Below are 16,420 nucleotides of genomic sequence, written 5' to 3'. Positions count from 1 at the left end.
CAATATTTTATTTAGTTTAATATAGAAATGGTTATGATTGTTTAATTTATTGTTTAGTTTTTTTTTTTAAATTGTTTTATTTTCTTTAAACCACGATAGAACCACTATATTTTTATTTTATTTTGTCCTGTCACGGTCGCCAATTTTATGTGTGAACATAAATATCGAAAATGTTTTTGAAAAATAAAAAACTTGTGCACAAATTATTTTTAGTTGCTCTTTATTGTTTCACGATTATTTTAACAATGATTCAAATTGTAGATGTTAAAAGTGTTTAAGCTATGTATGTTAAAAGGAATGCAAAGAATGCAATACCGTTAGATTTTATGTATTTACTTAAGACTATGGTTAGCATAAAAAAAACAAGTGTAAGCAAATGTAGGTACAAAAGGGATGCGACAAGAGCGACAAAGAATTTAAAATAATGAATTCATTAAAGGGAAATATAATTATTTAATTTTACAAATACTATGTGTTTAATATGTTTTGACCGAACAAATTAATTGCTATTAAAGAATCTGAAGTGGTTCTGATAACACTTATTACAAAACTAGTTATTTTTAAGAAAATTCTAATAATATAACTGGGATAATAAAATGTTTGATATTGGAGTTTTGAGAATGGTGTCAACAAATTTTAACTTTTTTTGGAAAAAAATAGAGTTGTACATATGTGCATAACAATGTAATTATATAATGATTGTTATAATCATAATTTGTTTAAGTTATCATTCATATGATTGTAGCAATCATATCCAGCAATACCTCAGTGTTCGTAAAACTAGTGATCATACTCTAATTCTAGGCCAGTATTCATCTTATTTACTTACATATTATGGTAGTTACAAAATTACAGACATTTTGTATTTAAACAATGTCTGCTGGTTTTTATACTCCTTGATATTTAAATGTTCTAAATTTAATCACATTAACTAAAATACTACAAATGTGTGTTCATGAACTTAAGTAACTTTTTGCCTCTATTTACACTCATATGTATGTAAATAAAAAGTTTATGATAAGTAATCAAAAAACATATAAGAGTTAAAACAAATATACTTACACACACACACTTTAATAAATAACATAATTTTAAATGTAAATTGTTAACCATTTATATGGAAATATAAAGAAATAACATACAACGAATGAATTACAATTTTATTTAGGTCAAGGTCGATTGTGGAAAAATCTACAGTAGTTATATTAGTATATAAATTAAAGCAGGAATATTTATTAAAGCAGATTTTTAGTGATAAAATAAATGCGAAAATTTAAGGAAAATTATTTTCTCAGTCAAAGTTGATCCTTATGGTAATAAGGAGGCTTTGTAATGTTTAAAGACTTAAGTAATTATTTTATAAACTCACTGTAGCGTACTTTGTGAAATAAATGTTAATAATATTTAGTCAAATATTTACTTATACATATGTTTGTATGTACAGTACTGTGCAGAACACAAGCAACAAAATCTGGATAAACCGAAATGTTGGTTTATATTTCAGAATATTACCGGCATGAAACTACAACACAACCAAAATATTGGATTACTCAGATGCAGCGAAGTTTATTATTTTTCTTTTCTTGCTCGAAGAGTTTTTAAATTGTTTGCTGTTTTTACTTAAAATGACCTTAATGAAACATATAAAAATAAAAAAAAGTTAAATACTTAAAATTAAATTTCAAATATACATAAAGAAAATAGATTCGTGATAGCAACAGAATTTGTTGCCAATCGAATGATTCTACCTCACTTACCGAATTTTACAATTGTGTCTAAAAAATATTGGAAAGGGTAATATAAGTTTGGTTGCTTCAACTGAAATTCTTCTTTATCAACTGTCTTTCTGTTGATAGAACCGACAAATTCTATGTGTGCAACCGAATCATTCGATTGGCAACAAATTCGGTTGCTACTACGAATCTGTTTTTTCTATGTAGCAAGGATTTGTTATGAGCTTCAATGTGATATCGATAGAAAACACACTTCAAAGCTATTAAAGGATAATCTTCAACATAATCGGATTATATTCATTTGCTTGTCGGTCCAATTCATTTGCTGGTCAGTCCATCTTACTTTGAATTAATTTATAATGGAGTTAATTCATCGTTGAACTAATTCATAAGAAAATTCATTCAACCTTTGTATGATTAAATGCAGAGTTTCGTGTTCGAAACCGAAACCGACAATTATTTTTCGGCTTTTACTTTTAATCTATTTTCAGTAGAAAAGTTCAAAATTTAGAAATGAAAAACAAACTTTTTCATCCAATGATTCGTCCAATTTCTCTAAAAACAAATCAATGTAAAAATATCTTAAGATTTCTTTAAATTTTTTAATTGTATTACAACAATTGATTTTGTTGAAGTAGCAGGCTACCTATTGCGGTATTTAATTTAAATAAAAGATTGCAATATTTTTGTAACAAAAGTATGGAGTACTAGCAGACCCGGTTCGCCACCCCAATTAGGAGAAAGAAATAGTACTATTAAGTCTCCCTTTGCTCATTCGAAACGTATTATTAGAATAAAAAAGTAGCATAAAGACCCACATTTTGTACTCCCACTCTACATTTTTTAAAACCGAAACCGTGGTTTTGAAATTCTTCGGTTTTTTGGAAACTCTAATTAAATGTTTGTTAATCTAATACAAATTGAGTTAAAATGTTTGTTCTTCATTCAGTTTTGTTTTTCTTTTAATCATTTACAAAATGAATTGAAAAAAATTTACTGTAAATTCAGGAAGATTTGAATAAGAATGAATTCTAAATATATTTGAAGTACAATTGAGTTAATCCTACGAATTAGTTCATAATGTATCCATTAATGGAATGTTTAAGAGATGCCGTTTTATTTGAATTCGAAAATGGAATTAAGAATTAATTTCTTTTTTTAGAATTTAAATTTGGTTGGCGGAGTTGAAAAACTCTCAAATTGCCAAGTTATCCCACGTTGATTTGTAGTTCCCAGTCGACCTATATCTTCATATAGGAAGCTGGAACTTTAAATCATTTATTAAAAAGTTAGGTTATGAAAACCAAAAACGATTGCATGTGGACAATGCAAACTTCGAGAAACTGTAACGCGGTACAGTTAGACGACGCCAAACATTATCCAATGCGAGAGTGAGCCGCAAAACTCTCGAAGGCAGCGAAAAAGGGACGGCCTGATTGCCCTTAAGCGATAATGACAATGACGCGCGAGCTCTTTCTCCACCCAGAGCTGAATTACGACTGGAATTAATTCTTTGGAACATTTTATAAATATGTTCTTTTGAAATTAATTTTAAAATTGTTTCTTTTGCTTGAAATATATGACTTTTAAACAGAGAAAGATTTGTAAAAAGTTCTTGACAAATGGCTGAGTTACGGTAGTTTTAGGTCAGGATGCTCCCCAATAAAGCAAAATACTGTTAGATATGTTACTTAAAAAAAAAAAATTAGATATGTTACTTAAAAAAATAAAACATAAATTAGCACAACTAATTTATTTATCAATAGATTTTTATACGTTTTTTTTTGGATTCACTGGCTCGCGATAAACTCAGAGAGTGAAAAAATTAAAAGTTTTGCATAAAGTGAATTTTTTTGAACTTAAACGAAATTTTCAAAAGTGTCTTCATATATATGGGGGATTTCACGTCAAGTGAACCAACTTTTAAAATCGATGTCTTCCGATCGGGATGAAATTTACACCAAGGTTAGACCTATTGAATAGTAATTCAGACACAATTTTTCAAAAAGATCGGTTCAGAACTGAGTTCTTAGCAAAATGTGTTCCAAATAGTTTAGATAGTTATTTCTTCAATGTCTAAAAGTCTAAAATTTCCCACATGTGCTCTATAAGGTTAGCCACGCGTTTTACTATAGCCACTCTTTAACAATTCTGTTTGTGTGCTTTGGGTCTTGTCTTGCTGAAAGACCCATGGAATTACAAGTTCTAAACTTTCAGCATTTACTTTCAAATTGTTTCTAATGTTCTGCACAGTACTGTATGTAAGTTAATATTAAAGATAAATCATACGTGTAAATGCCTATAAAATGTTTACTTATACAAAAAAAGAAAAACCTACAACAGTGTAAAACGATTCATTTTATACGTATTACGAGAAAAGTACAACAACAGCAAACAAAAGAAAACTGAAAAGGAAAACATGCTTAAATAAAGCTTTTCATTTACAACAAAGTGCCTTTGGCGTTTATCGTACAAAAGCCAAAGGAGCAGAGCAGAGCACAACAAATGTGTGTGGGGAAAAAAACGAACCACTCATCTTTTATGTAAATATTTATTTATTTACGTTTTTGTTCATTTTTTTGTGTACAATTTTTGCTACAAGGCTGACTGACTTTACTTGTCTGTCAGTTTTTAAAGCAAGAGTAAATGTGCAGTGGTGTGACTACTTATATGTAAAAGTAAGTAGGTCCTTATTTAATATAAGTAAAAATGTGAATGTGAAATGTACTCGTATGTATACATTTTGAAACATGAAAATAATGTTCTTTTTATGCTCGCGTAATTTGCTTCAATGAGTAGCTATTGTAATTGTTATTATCGTACGTATGGAAATCATTAAGTACTTTATTCTTTACACAATGATGTTGTCGCTGCTGTTGTTGCTAAAGATTTTGTTGGTAACGATGATGATGCTGTTGCTGATCATGATAAAGTTCATCACCATAATGATGATGATGTCGTTATTTTCATAATAAAATTTGTAGCAAATATTGCGTCTGTATATGTTCACTTGATATTTGGGTTAAATGAGTAGATGTACTTATTTCAAAGGATTATCACTTAATTTAACACATCATATCGTTGGTTTTTTCTTCTTTGGTTTTGTATATTTTTTACGATTTTTTTTAAATATGTTAATAAACTTAAGCAATTTTACATAATTAACTTTTTTGGCGGAGGAAAAAATATGTTTAAAGGAATTTATTAAACGAGTTTTAATATATTTTGAGTTTCTTTTCAGTATGTTTTTATCAGAGGATTACACACATTAAATAAAAGCATGTGAAGAAACTTTAGTATTAAAAAATCTTAATATTTTGCTCTTAATTGATTTAGCTGCAAATTACTTAACTCATAAAATTTAAAATATTGTGTTGTATTGGGTTTTTTTAGCTATTATTTTTAAATATAAATTTATTCAAAATATTGGCCATTATTAGCTATGACATTTTTTCATCTTTCTGGCAACATATGGATTCCGAGCCAAAAGAACTGCACATCTTTTCAGGCCAAGAACGAATCAAGCCAATAACGAATATGTACTCTGTTTCAAAGTGAATCATATCCCAAAGAGAATGTTCTGCACCGATCGAAACAAATAGTAGCCGGATAAGGTAGGGTCTGGACAATAAAGCTTCCTAACTACAGCTTTCCAAATACTTTTCAACATGTAACCGAGCTTTTCCATGACGTAATATTACGGTTTTATGTCTGGCCGAAAATTATGGGCGGGTTTCGTCCAATGCTCACTACAAATGAATCAGTTGCATTCACTAGAGGTTCCTACCAGTGCACAGTGGTTTCCCTTATATGAACAAGCGGTCAATAATCCATATCTCCAAAACTAAAAAAGCTAAGGTCTTTAAAATTTGTCACCGCATAGTATGCCCGAAGAACTTAAAGTTTGCAAATTTTTAAGAAAAAATTTTAACAACTGTAACCACAGTAGCCCTTTGATCTTTCAAGAGTTGATTGGCTTTTAGACATGTTTTATGAATTTTTGAAATAAAATATTTCAGTATGAAAATTCGTTTGTTTTAAACAATTTAAGTAAATTTTTATTCCATTTTAATTACTGAATTATACACTTAAAAAAAAGCTAAATTAAAAAGTTATACAAAGTTATATAATGCAATATGAGGTAAGGTAAAATAAGACATTAATATACATATATCAAATATTAATCAAATTTAAAACTCCTTGACTTAAACTACTTGTTTTCTTTGTTGGTAAGTTTGTCCTCCAGAAATAAATGGATCTGAACTTAAAACACGCTATTTAAAAGTTCTGTATTTGTAGCACTGCACGATATTTTTCGGGGATGTTGCAATCTAAACTGTTTTATATGAATATTTTTCGCTTCAGCTGCTTCCTCCGATAATTCACCTATTGACACTACTACATGTTTGCTTACCTCAGCTCCATGGATCAGATTTTTATGTACCGATGCAAAAGTCAAATTTTCAAACACATAATTTCAACAATCAAATGATGCAATTTTGTAGATAAATGTTTATAGATGAAATGTACACTTATAGTTTTAAGAAAAAATTTATTTTATTTTTAGAAAATTGAACTAAAGTCCATGCAAGGGTGTTAAGCAAAAATTTACTTATATTTTCAAGCAATTAATTTTTTTATATATGTATAATTTTCCTAATAATACTATTTACCTTTAACATATTTGAAAAATATAACATTTCAACATCAATAAAAAAAAATTATGGGGAAACCATAAACCGTTAAGAAGATATGCCCAAATCTATAAGACTCTAATTATTATTCTATTTTTGATTTTCCATGGAGAAAAAAAAATGTAGCCCCACTTTCCCCCAAGCTCTTTTTTATAAAATGAAAGGTGGGAGTGTCTTGTTTCGATTAAAAAAAAGAATAGTTTTCGGAACAGGATGAAAACTTAAAATTGTCGAATAATAAAAGAAATATCAAAAATATTCTTATCTATGTATGGGTTTCGGGGCGGTGGGCGTGACCGATTTTATTGAAACTCGACATGCGTTCCTTTTTGGTTTCAATAAATGTATGTACCAAATTTCTAGACTTTTGCTTGGATGTAAACAATTTTATGCGAAAAAATCAATTTGGATTGTATGGGCAGTGGGCGTGGTCGATTTTGATAAAATTTTATTTTTTTCTTAATTTAGTGAATATAATTCTCGGTTCCAAATTTCAATGCTCTACGACCACCCCTTATAATTTTTGCTCAAATATGTATTGCATTTGGATTGCATGGGCGGTATGCAGTGGGCATGGCCGACTTTAATAAAACTTAGCATACGTTCTTCTTTTGTTTCAGAAAATATATGTACAAAATTTATAGACTTTTACTTGAATAGGAAACATTTTATGCGAACAAATCTATTTGGATTGTATGGGCAGTGGGCGTTGGGCGTGGTCGATTTTGATAAAATTTTATTTGTTTCTTAGTTTGGTCCATATAATTATCTGTGCCAAATTTCAGAGCTCTACAACCACTCCTTATAATTTTTGCAAAAAAATGTATGAAGCCATCCCTCTGTGGGGCGGGTTAGTATATTTCAGATTACACGCCCATCCGCAAATTTCCGCAACTAACTTCAGCTTTTTTATTATCTTAAGAATCAGATAAATACAATGAAAAAGAAACCTATGGGGGAATTTTGGGGGAACACAACTAAAACTTTAAGTAAACATAATGAAGTTTTACAAAAAAGTAACAAACATATAGGTTAACTAAAACATTAATTTCACAAGAATTACAACACAAGTTAGTTTTTATTATTTTCTAAAGATAAAATAAATACCTTTAACTTCAAAATCCATTGAAAATAATTTAATTTTGTAGACTACAGCAATTGCAAGACCGTTTTGAAGTGCACTTTTGCTTTGAATTATTCTTCCAGCGTTCAGCTGCGCTTTGCAAATGAATATTTGCTCATGCTTTCAATTTTATTTTTAAAAAGTCCCGTTTGATTTCCAGTAAAAACCGGTTTGCCATTAAAAAGATTGGATATTTAAGAGATAATTTTTTTGTATTTTGTCTAAATATTTTGTGATCGTTTTATTTATTTTTGGCCTATGGGCGGAACCACTGTGCAGTGGTCTGGTCAGATTTAAGCAGCTCATAATTGATAGGACACTGTTGCACCCACCAAATACATCATTTCGGACATGCAAAATCGTCTTTCGGAATTATTCGAATTATTATTCGATTTTTCTCTTGTTCGAATAAAACGAATAATTCGAATAAGAGATTTTAACATGTTCGGATAATTCGATCACACGTTTAAAATTAATCGAGTTATTCGAACAATTTAAATTTTTTTTAAAAAAGTAAAGAATGAAGTTTTGATGTAGGTTTTTTAATATTTTATTGTTAAAGAAAAACAAAAAAATAACGTTAAAGTTAACAATTCAAGTATTGATACTGTTAAAAAATATTCGAAAACAAAGTCCATCATTACATTTTCAACAGAAATATTCTGATCAGATTAACTCCCGAATAATATACAAAACAATTGACTAGCAAACCCTTTAGTTTCCGTTTTGGAGCTATGCTAAAAAATTTGAGCTAGTTGGACATGATCGTATTAAGAACTTTTTTTATGTTGTTCATTAATTCGGGTTGTTCATTAATTATCTGTTATAACTTAGGAGATATTCGCATTTGAAAATTAAATTTTCATCATTTTTACCCACCCTACTCCAGTTTTTTGATAACAGCGCATCCAAATATTTCCCGATTTTCTCCATTTTTCTTTTGATGGACTAACAATAAATTTATGTATGAAATATGAAAGAAAAAAATCGTGACTGAGTCCAAAGTTACATGCATTTGAATATTAAAAATTTTAAAAAGGTGATTTTTCGCTATTTTTTTGGGAAAAAAGTGCTATTATTCTTTTTAAGTTATCTAAAAAATTTCTAAAAGCATGTATAAAGAATTTGTACCTTTTAAAAAGCTAACTTTACATCGAATGTTTTAAATTAAAAAAAAATTTAAAACTTTTAATACCAAGGGGACCAGGTCCATTCAAAGAACGCCTATTTTTTATGTATAATTCAAGTTTAGTGCAAAAATTCTCAAATCGCATACTCGATATCAAAATATAGTAACCCATTTTACATGGCCCAATATGTTTTTAATTATTTTGTAAAGGGTTTCGATAACCCCGCCCTGGTATGGATGTTATAGCCTAAAAACTAAAAAATCCAATTTTTGGGATTTTTTAACACTTTTTTGGGAATTGCGGGATTCCTGATTACAAATTTAAAAATTGGTTTCAGTTTTTCATTTTAAATCGAAAAATCTATATTACAGTAAAATTTTGTTAAAAAATATTCATAATTACAAATTTTATTTCAAATTAAAATATTTGTATCTTTGCAAAAACTCAAAAAAGCATTTTTTGTCATATTTTTCAAAAAAGTATTCCATGATTTTTTTAGTTTTAAAAAGTTATATATATCCTTGAAAAGTAAAAGAAAAAATTCCCTATCCGTTGACATATAATATGTCTACATTGTCCTTTTTACGTGGCAAATTAATTAGGGAAAACTTAACAACTCGCAGAGAATTTACCTAGCACTGTTGTTTACATTCATAAAAATGTTATTTGCAGGCAAACATACTTTTTATGAATTTCTATGTTAGGTAAATTCTCTTGGAGTTGTTAAGTTTTCCCTAATTAATTTGCCAATTAAAAAACATAAGGTAGACAGGGAATTTTGTGGTTTTGAGATTTTTTGTAGTGCTCGACGAGGAGATTCTATATATATGATCGTTTTGAAATCGGAACACAGCCGAAGAAATAGGATCGTTTTAAAAATTTAACATACCCGAGGTGTCCTACTTTGGGGAACCCTGGCCGCACCCCCGGTGGGCTCATGCGGTCAAAATTCAAAACTTAAACTCAACTGCACTTCGTCTGTGCGCATGTCAAATTTCATTCAAATCGGACTAAGGGTTTAGAAGTTACAGATTTATTTCCCTCTTTTTTTTTCTCATACCACTGTGCGTTTCCGAATCTTTGCTTAATAAAGTGGTCTTGGGGAATTACACAATAAAGGGAATCTGTCCAAATTTTGATATCATTGTCAGTGAACGTGGCTAATTTGAAGTCAGACAGTGCATGATTGCCGCATTTACAAATATGCAAAAAGTATATCACCATGTTAGACTAAGATGTTCAAAATCATCTATAAGACGAACTCCATGCATTTCTTACAACAGAACGTTAGTTTGCAATATTTGTGTTTATCATTCGATTTATTAAATATTTTCAACACTTACGTACGCGGTTAATACATCACTTATATACATATATTTTAAGATCATGGCCTTCATCTATTTCAATGTAATCACTATATATGTCATCCTCAATATCACTTTCGACGACCATTTCAAAATCACATTCTCCATCACATTCAACTCCACTTTAATCTAAGTTAATATTTTGATTATTAATTGCGATTCTTCTAATATTTCACCAGCTAAATAACAAATATTTTATTCCGTACCTTTTATTTTCATTGGTTCAAGTCCTAAGTTACAAATTTTGAAATATTTGTTTTTAGAATTGTAACTTCTTGCAGTATTATATATATATATATATATATATATATATATATATATATATATATATATTTATAGAAGGAGCTATCGGAACACTCATCTACAGTGGTCGATGCTCCCTTTGTCTTTAGTTATTTGTAGAATTTCAGAAACAATACAATTTTTGTGAGTCATTATTACTTATTTAAATTTGAAATTATGAAAAATTTTAAGCAATTTAATAAATTTAAATATAGATATGAACATTTATTCATTTTATTCGATTATTCTACATAAAATTGTTCGAATTATTCGTTATTCGAAAATCGCCATTTTTAAATTGTTCGAATAATTATTTGTACGAAATTATTCGATTAATCGAACGATCATTAGTCGAATGAATACCCTAGTAAGTATCCTGTTATCACTAATAACTTTAAATTGGTATGACTCCTAGCCATCAAGAGTAATACAATATGGACACAGTCGCATTGCTATCCTGCCACTATTACTGGAGAGTGATCTAAACTCTAAAAAGGTGTATCAATATTTGTATATCTGTAAGATAAAGCTCATTATGGTAAGGTTATATACCTTGACATTCCCCTGTATGACAATAGCTGGAGTATGTCCAAAATCTTTAAATGTGTGCAAATATTTCACTTCAGTAATTTTCGTTGCATTATAAACTTCATATTCGCTTTTATCCCTAACATTTAAGTAACATTTTTCCAAAGATCGCGGAAAGGTACCATCATCATATCAAGACGTTACTGCATTACGACCAGACTTTATAATTAGTTAATTCAATATGAGCTTAATTCACTAAAATCTTAATTGGGAATTTAAAATGTCAGCCATTGATTCCATAAATCTACTCCAAATATTTAGTTTTTCGGCTTCATTCAAATGCTTTTAGATAATAAGACTTCATTCATCGTTGAATTAATTTTAAGCGAATAGTCTGTAAGGATATTTTGTAAATCCAAAGACTTTTATAAATAAAATGAATAATAATAATAATAATTGATAATGGAAATAATTCCTGTCACAAATAAATTAAATTTTTGAATGATTAATTAATTAATGAAAAATCCTACACCCAACGAAAAAATGAACACATCCATGTACAATTTGACACCATTCGGTGTCAGTTTGACAACTAAAAAATGGAACCATTCCGATGCCGAATTGACACCATCCGTGGTCGATTTGACACCGTTCGTGTACGATTTTATAACAGACCGTTGTCAATTTGACATCATACGTTGTGGATTTGATACCGTTCGTGTATGATTTGACACCACACCGTTGACAAAGTGACAAAATACGTTGTCGATTTCATATCGTTTGTGTACGATTTGACACCAGACCATTGTCAATTAAAAGAAATAATATATTTTTAATTTTTTTACATTTATTTAATAAAATTTTTTTTATTCAGTAATACATAATTAAATATACTTAATTCTAAAATAAATTTTGCAGTTATTTATAGGATATACATGAAAAAGCGGAGTTATAAAATCAGAAATATATATTAATTAAACATTATTAATAAACAATTAAAGCCTAGTACTCTGTTCATATTGGCGAAAAATTATGGTTTTTTCATGCGAAAAATTTTACATGGTGTTTGACAGCTAGCTGTTGGTTTTAATTTCGTGCGAAAGAAGTGCTGCGTATGTTATTTCGTGTGAAAAAATAAGGTTGCCAGATGTATTTCAAATGTTTTCCACAATAAAAGCAGAGTACTGCTTGTGCGAAATTATTTCGCATATATTTCATTCCAAATATTTTATATGTATTTTGACAGCATTTCGCACGAAATTTTGAACAGAGTACCTAGCTTTAATGTAAATAAATATAAATATATGTAGCGTTTTTTTTAAATTACAGAAGAACATTACCACCTTTTTCTTCCAAGGAAAGAGTTAGTCTCGGAACTATACTTGTAGCCTTAATGGTGGCACTGCTTCCCTGAGGTCGTCTTTCTTTATATAATGCAAGCTCTTGAAGGTTACTTGAGATTCTAAAAAATAAAACAAAAAATTATAATTAACATCGCTGTTAATTATATCGCTAATTTGCTGCAACAACGTCATAACTCAAAATCCGGGTGTTTTGAACTGAGTAATACAATATGCGCCGTTCTTTATTCTTTCATATAGTTTTATCAGTTTTCAAAAAAGTCAATTATTTTTTGTATGAGAGTGTTTTTTTGTTGTAAACTTCAAAATTAAAATACATGTTTTTTCGTATATTTGACAAGTAAAAATTTGGGTTATATACAGATTAGATAGATATTAACATCTACTATTTAAATCAGGTTTTATTTCTGAAATCGCATGATCTGTTGCAAATATATTTAAGAAATAGTAAAAAATAATAATAAAACATTCATTCCAAGCTGTTTTTCTCGAAACGACTTTTTTTGAATTATGACGTTGTTGCAGCTAATGAGCGATATATACATTTATCTTGTAAATATACAAAAATTTAATTTAATGTTTATTGTTTCCAAGAATTGTTTGAGTTGCATATCGTCACTGGATTCTGCGATGTCATTTTTTGCATTGCCAGAATTTTCATCTGCATCCAATACAAAATCACTATCAAACAGAATAATTTTTATTATTTATTTTATAAAATATTTTGGTTTTTTTAACCCTGCTGTTAGGTTAAAAAAACTTAAGAAATTTAGGTAATGGACCACTTTGGTTCACATTGTATTTTTCATAAAAAATGTTACTTAAAACTCTTTGACCAGACATTTTATATATATGGGGCATTTCATGTCAAGTGAACCAACTTTTGAAATCGATGTCTTCCGATCGGGATGAAATTTGCACCAAGGTTAGCTCTATTGGATAGTAACTCAGACACAATTTTTCAACAACATCGGTCGAGAACTCTCTGAGTTATAGGGGGTAAAATTTTGACAATTTGGTCAAACAGGGGTTTTTTCTTATCCATGTAACTTATTACCTATTGTTCTTAGCAAAATGTGTTCCAAATAGTATAGATAGCTATTTCTTCGATCTTTCGAAAAAAAATATTTAAAAAAAAAAATAAAAAATTTTTAATATTTTTTTTCCGAAATCAAAAACTTTTTTGACTTTTTTTTAAAATACGCTATTTTTTTTTATTTTTTTTTTTTCTTAAAATAAAGTTTAGATATTTTCCTTGAACACCTACTTGGTCGCTTAGTGGGATGCGAGTGGGATATCTATCAAAATAAATATTTTGTAACTCAAAACATAAAATTTTTGACTTTTTTTGCAAAATCAAAAACTTTGTTGACTTTTTTTTTTCAAAATGGACCCTTTTTTAATCTTTTTTTTTAGGTCAAACAAAAGCTTAGATATTATCCTTGAAGACCCTTTTGGTCGCTTAGTGGGATGCGAGTGGGATATCTATCAAAATAAATATTTTTTAACTCAAGACTTACAATTTTTGACTTTTTTTTTTGCAAATACGATTTTTTTTCCAAATGGGCCCTTTTTTTTAAATTTTTTTTGTAGTCAAAAGAAAGCTTAGGTCCACATCTTTAAGATATTTTTAGTCCCTTAGTGGGATGCGAGTAGGATATCTATCAAAATAAATATTTTGTAACGCAAGACATACAATTTTTTAATTTTTTTTTGCAAAATCAAAATTTTTTTCCAATATGGGCCCTTTTTTAATTTTTTTTTTTTGCTCAAAAGAAAGCCTAGGTCCATTCCTTTAAGATATTTTTAGTCCCTTAGTGGGATGCGAGTGGGATATCTATCAAAATAAATATTTTGTAACGCAAGACATACAATTTTTTAATTTTTTTTTTGCAAAATCGAAATTTTTTTCCAATATGGGACTTTTTTTTAAAAATTTTTTTTGCGCAAAAGAAAGCTTAGGTCTTTTCCTTTAAGACCTATTTTGTCACTTAGGAAGATGTGAGTAGGATATCTATTAAAATAAAAATGTTGTAACTCAAGACATTCAATTATTGACTTTTTTTTTGCAAATTCGAATTTTTTTTCAAAATGGGCCCTTTTTTAAAAATTTTTTTTTAGTCAAAAGAAAGCTTAGGTCCATTCCTTTAAGATATTTTAGGTCCCTTAGTGGGATACGAGTGGGATATCTATCAAAATAAATATTTTGTAACTCAAGATATACAATTTTTGATTTTTTGGCAAAATCAAAAACTTTTTTGACTTTTTTTTAAAATGGGCCCTTTTTGTAATTTTTTTTTTTTGCTATAAAGAAAGCTTAGGCCTATTCCTTTAAGATGGTTTTGATCGCTTAGTGGGATGCGAGTGGGATATATATCAAAATAAATGTTTTGTAACTCAAGACATACAATTTTTGTGTTAAAACATTTATTATACCGATGTTGTTGAAAAATTGTGTCTGAGTTACTATCCAATAGAGCTAACCTTGGTGCAAATTTCATCCCGATCGGAAGACATCGATTTCAAAAGTTGGTTCACTTGACATGAAATGCCCCATATATAAACGAAGATGTGGATAACAAAAAATTTAAAAAAATTTAAGATCGACGAAGTATTACACCGTCCGACTATAGAGAAAAAATTCATTAGACACGAACGGGATGATATACGTCTGAAACTAAAATTTAATGGAGAAAAACTGTGTCCTTTTTTAAGGACTTCAAAGTTTCAAAGAAGTACATTTTTCAAAAAATATTTAAAAATACTCCTGCTACTCCAACAATGACAAATTGTATGTCAAAAGAACAAGAAGAGTTGTAAAATAATTTGTATTATCTTTATTTTATCCTGTAGGGATCAAAAGATGTCAAAAATGTCCTTTAAAATGTTTATGCTTTAACATCCTTTAAGATTGCCCGACTATACCATTTTCCTTGTTTATTAAAAACTCTTCTTCTTTGATTTTCACAACGGATTTTGTTATATTTTTTTCGAATGAAATATTTAAGTAAAATATAAAAAATCAAATAATTCAAATTTAAAATATTTTTAACACTTAAGTGGTTAAGATAGAAGGATGAAATGTTTTTTTACACCAAATTTTACATAGTAAGATGATCAGAAGTATTTTAAAACATTTTTTTAAAAAAATGTACTCCTCTGTACTTTCCTTTTAAAAGGAAACATGATCACGAAATGAAAAACTTAAAACGCAGTTTTTCTCCATTTAATTTAATGCTTCAGACGTATATCATCCGGTTCGTGTATAATATTGAGTGTCGTATGGTGTTATCAGTGCTATTGCTGAAATTCTAAATGAAAGTGACTCAGATATTTCAATTTCGAAAATCAAATAGATGGTAAAATGTTGTCTTTTCAAATATAGATGATACAGTTTTACGTCAGTTACGTCAGAAAAACACAGTCAAACCTAAAAATCTATTTGCAGCAGATCTATTGACTCAACAACAAGCTACTAAAAAATTTTAAATTTGCAATTGAAGTAAGTCCAAATGTGATGCCAAATGCATTACATGCAATAGATTTATCAAATTGAAGAAGAATTTGTTCAACTTGCATCGAAAATAGCAATTGTTTTCTCTTACTTTTACTCATATAAAGAATAACATATATTGCATGGACCAAAATGTTCGATAACCTAAGATTTGTAACTTTCAAATTTTTTCTGTTCTATTATATCCTATATTGCTAAAAACTAACTAAAAACATTAAAATAGAAAAAAAAACCTGAGCTGACTTTTTAAGTTGATACGATAAGCCTCTGCAAATTTAAATAAAAAATAAAACAAAATTTACAAAAAGGACACAGTATGGTTACAAAATGACACCAACCGTTGTCGATTTTGCAACGGCGTTTTTCCCTCAGAGTGTAGATTGGGTTTTTTTTAGCATATTTCTTTAAGTTTTAAGAGCATATTTTTCGGTTTCTATAGCATATTTTATGCTCATAGCATATTTCCGGTTTCCCTGCTTATATATATGAGCACATAGGCCGTTTTCCATTCGATTCTCTTCATTATATTTCTTGGAAAGCTTATAGTCCAAAAGTAAGAAGTTTAACTAAGTCATATATCGTATGTTATCTCATTGTTAAATATATGTATGTAAAGAATAGCAAATTCAAAAACGTTATTTTAAATTTAATTAGTGCTACGATTTGTTGATTTCGGCTTGCTGAGTGTAGA

Source organism: Calliphora vicina, chromosome 2 (assembly GCF_958450345.1).
Source record: "Calliphora vicina chromosome 2, idCalVici1.1, whole genome shotgun sequence".
Lineage (NCBI taxonomy): Eukaryota > Metazoa > Arthropoda > Insecta > Diptera > Calliphoridae > Calliphora > Calliphora vicina.
Note: the sequence above shows the minus strand (reverse complement) of the source record.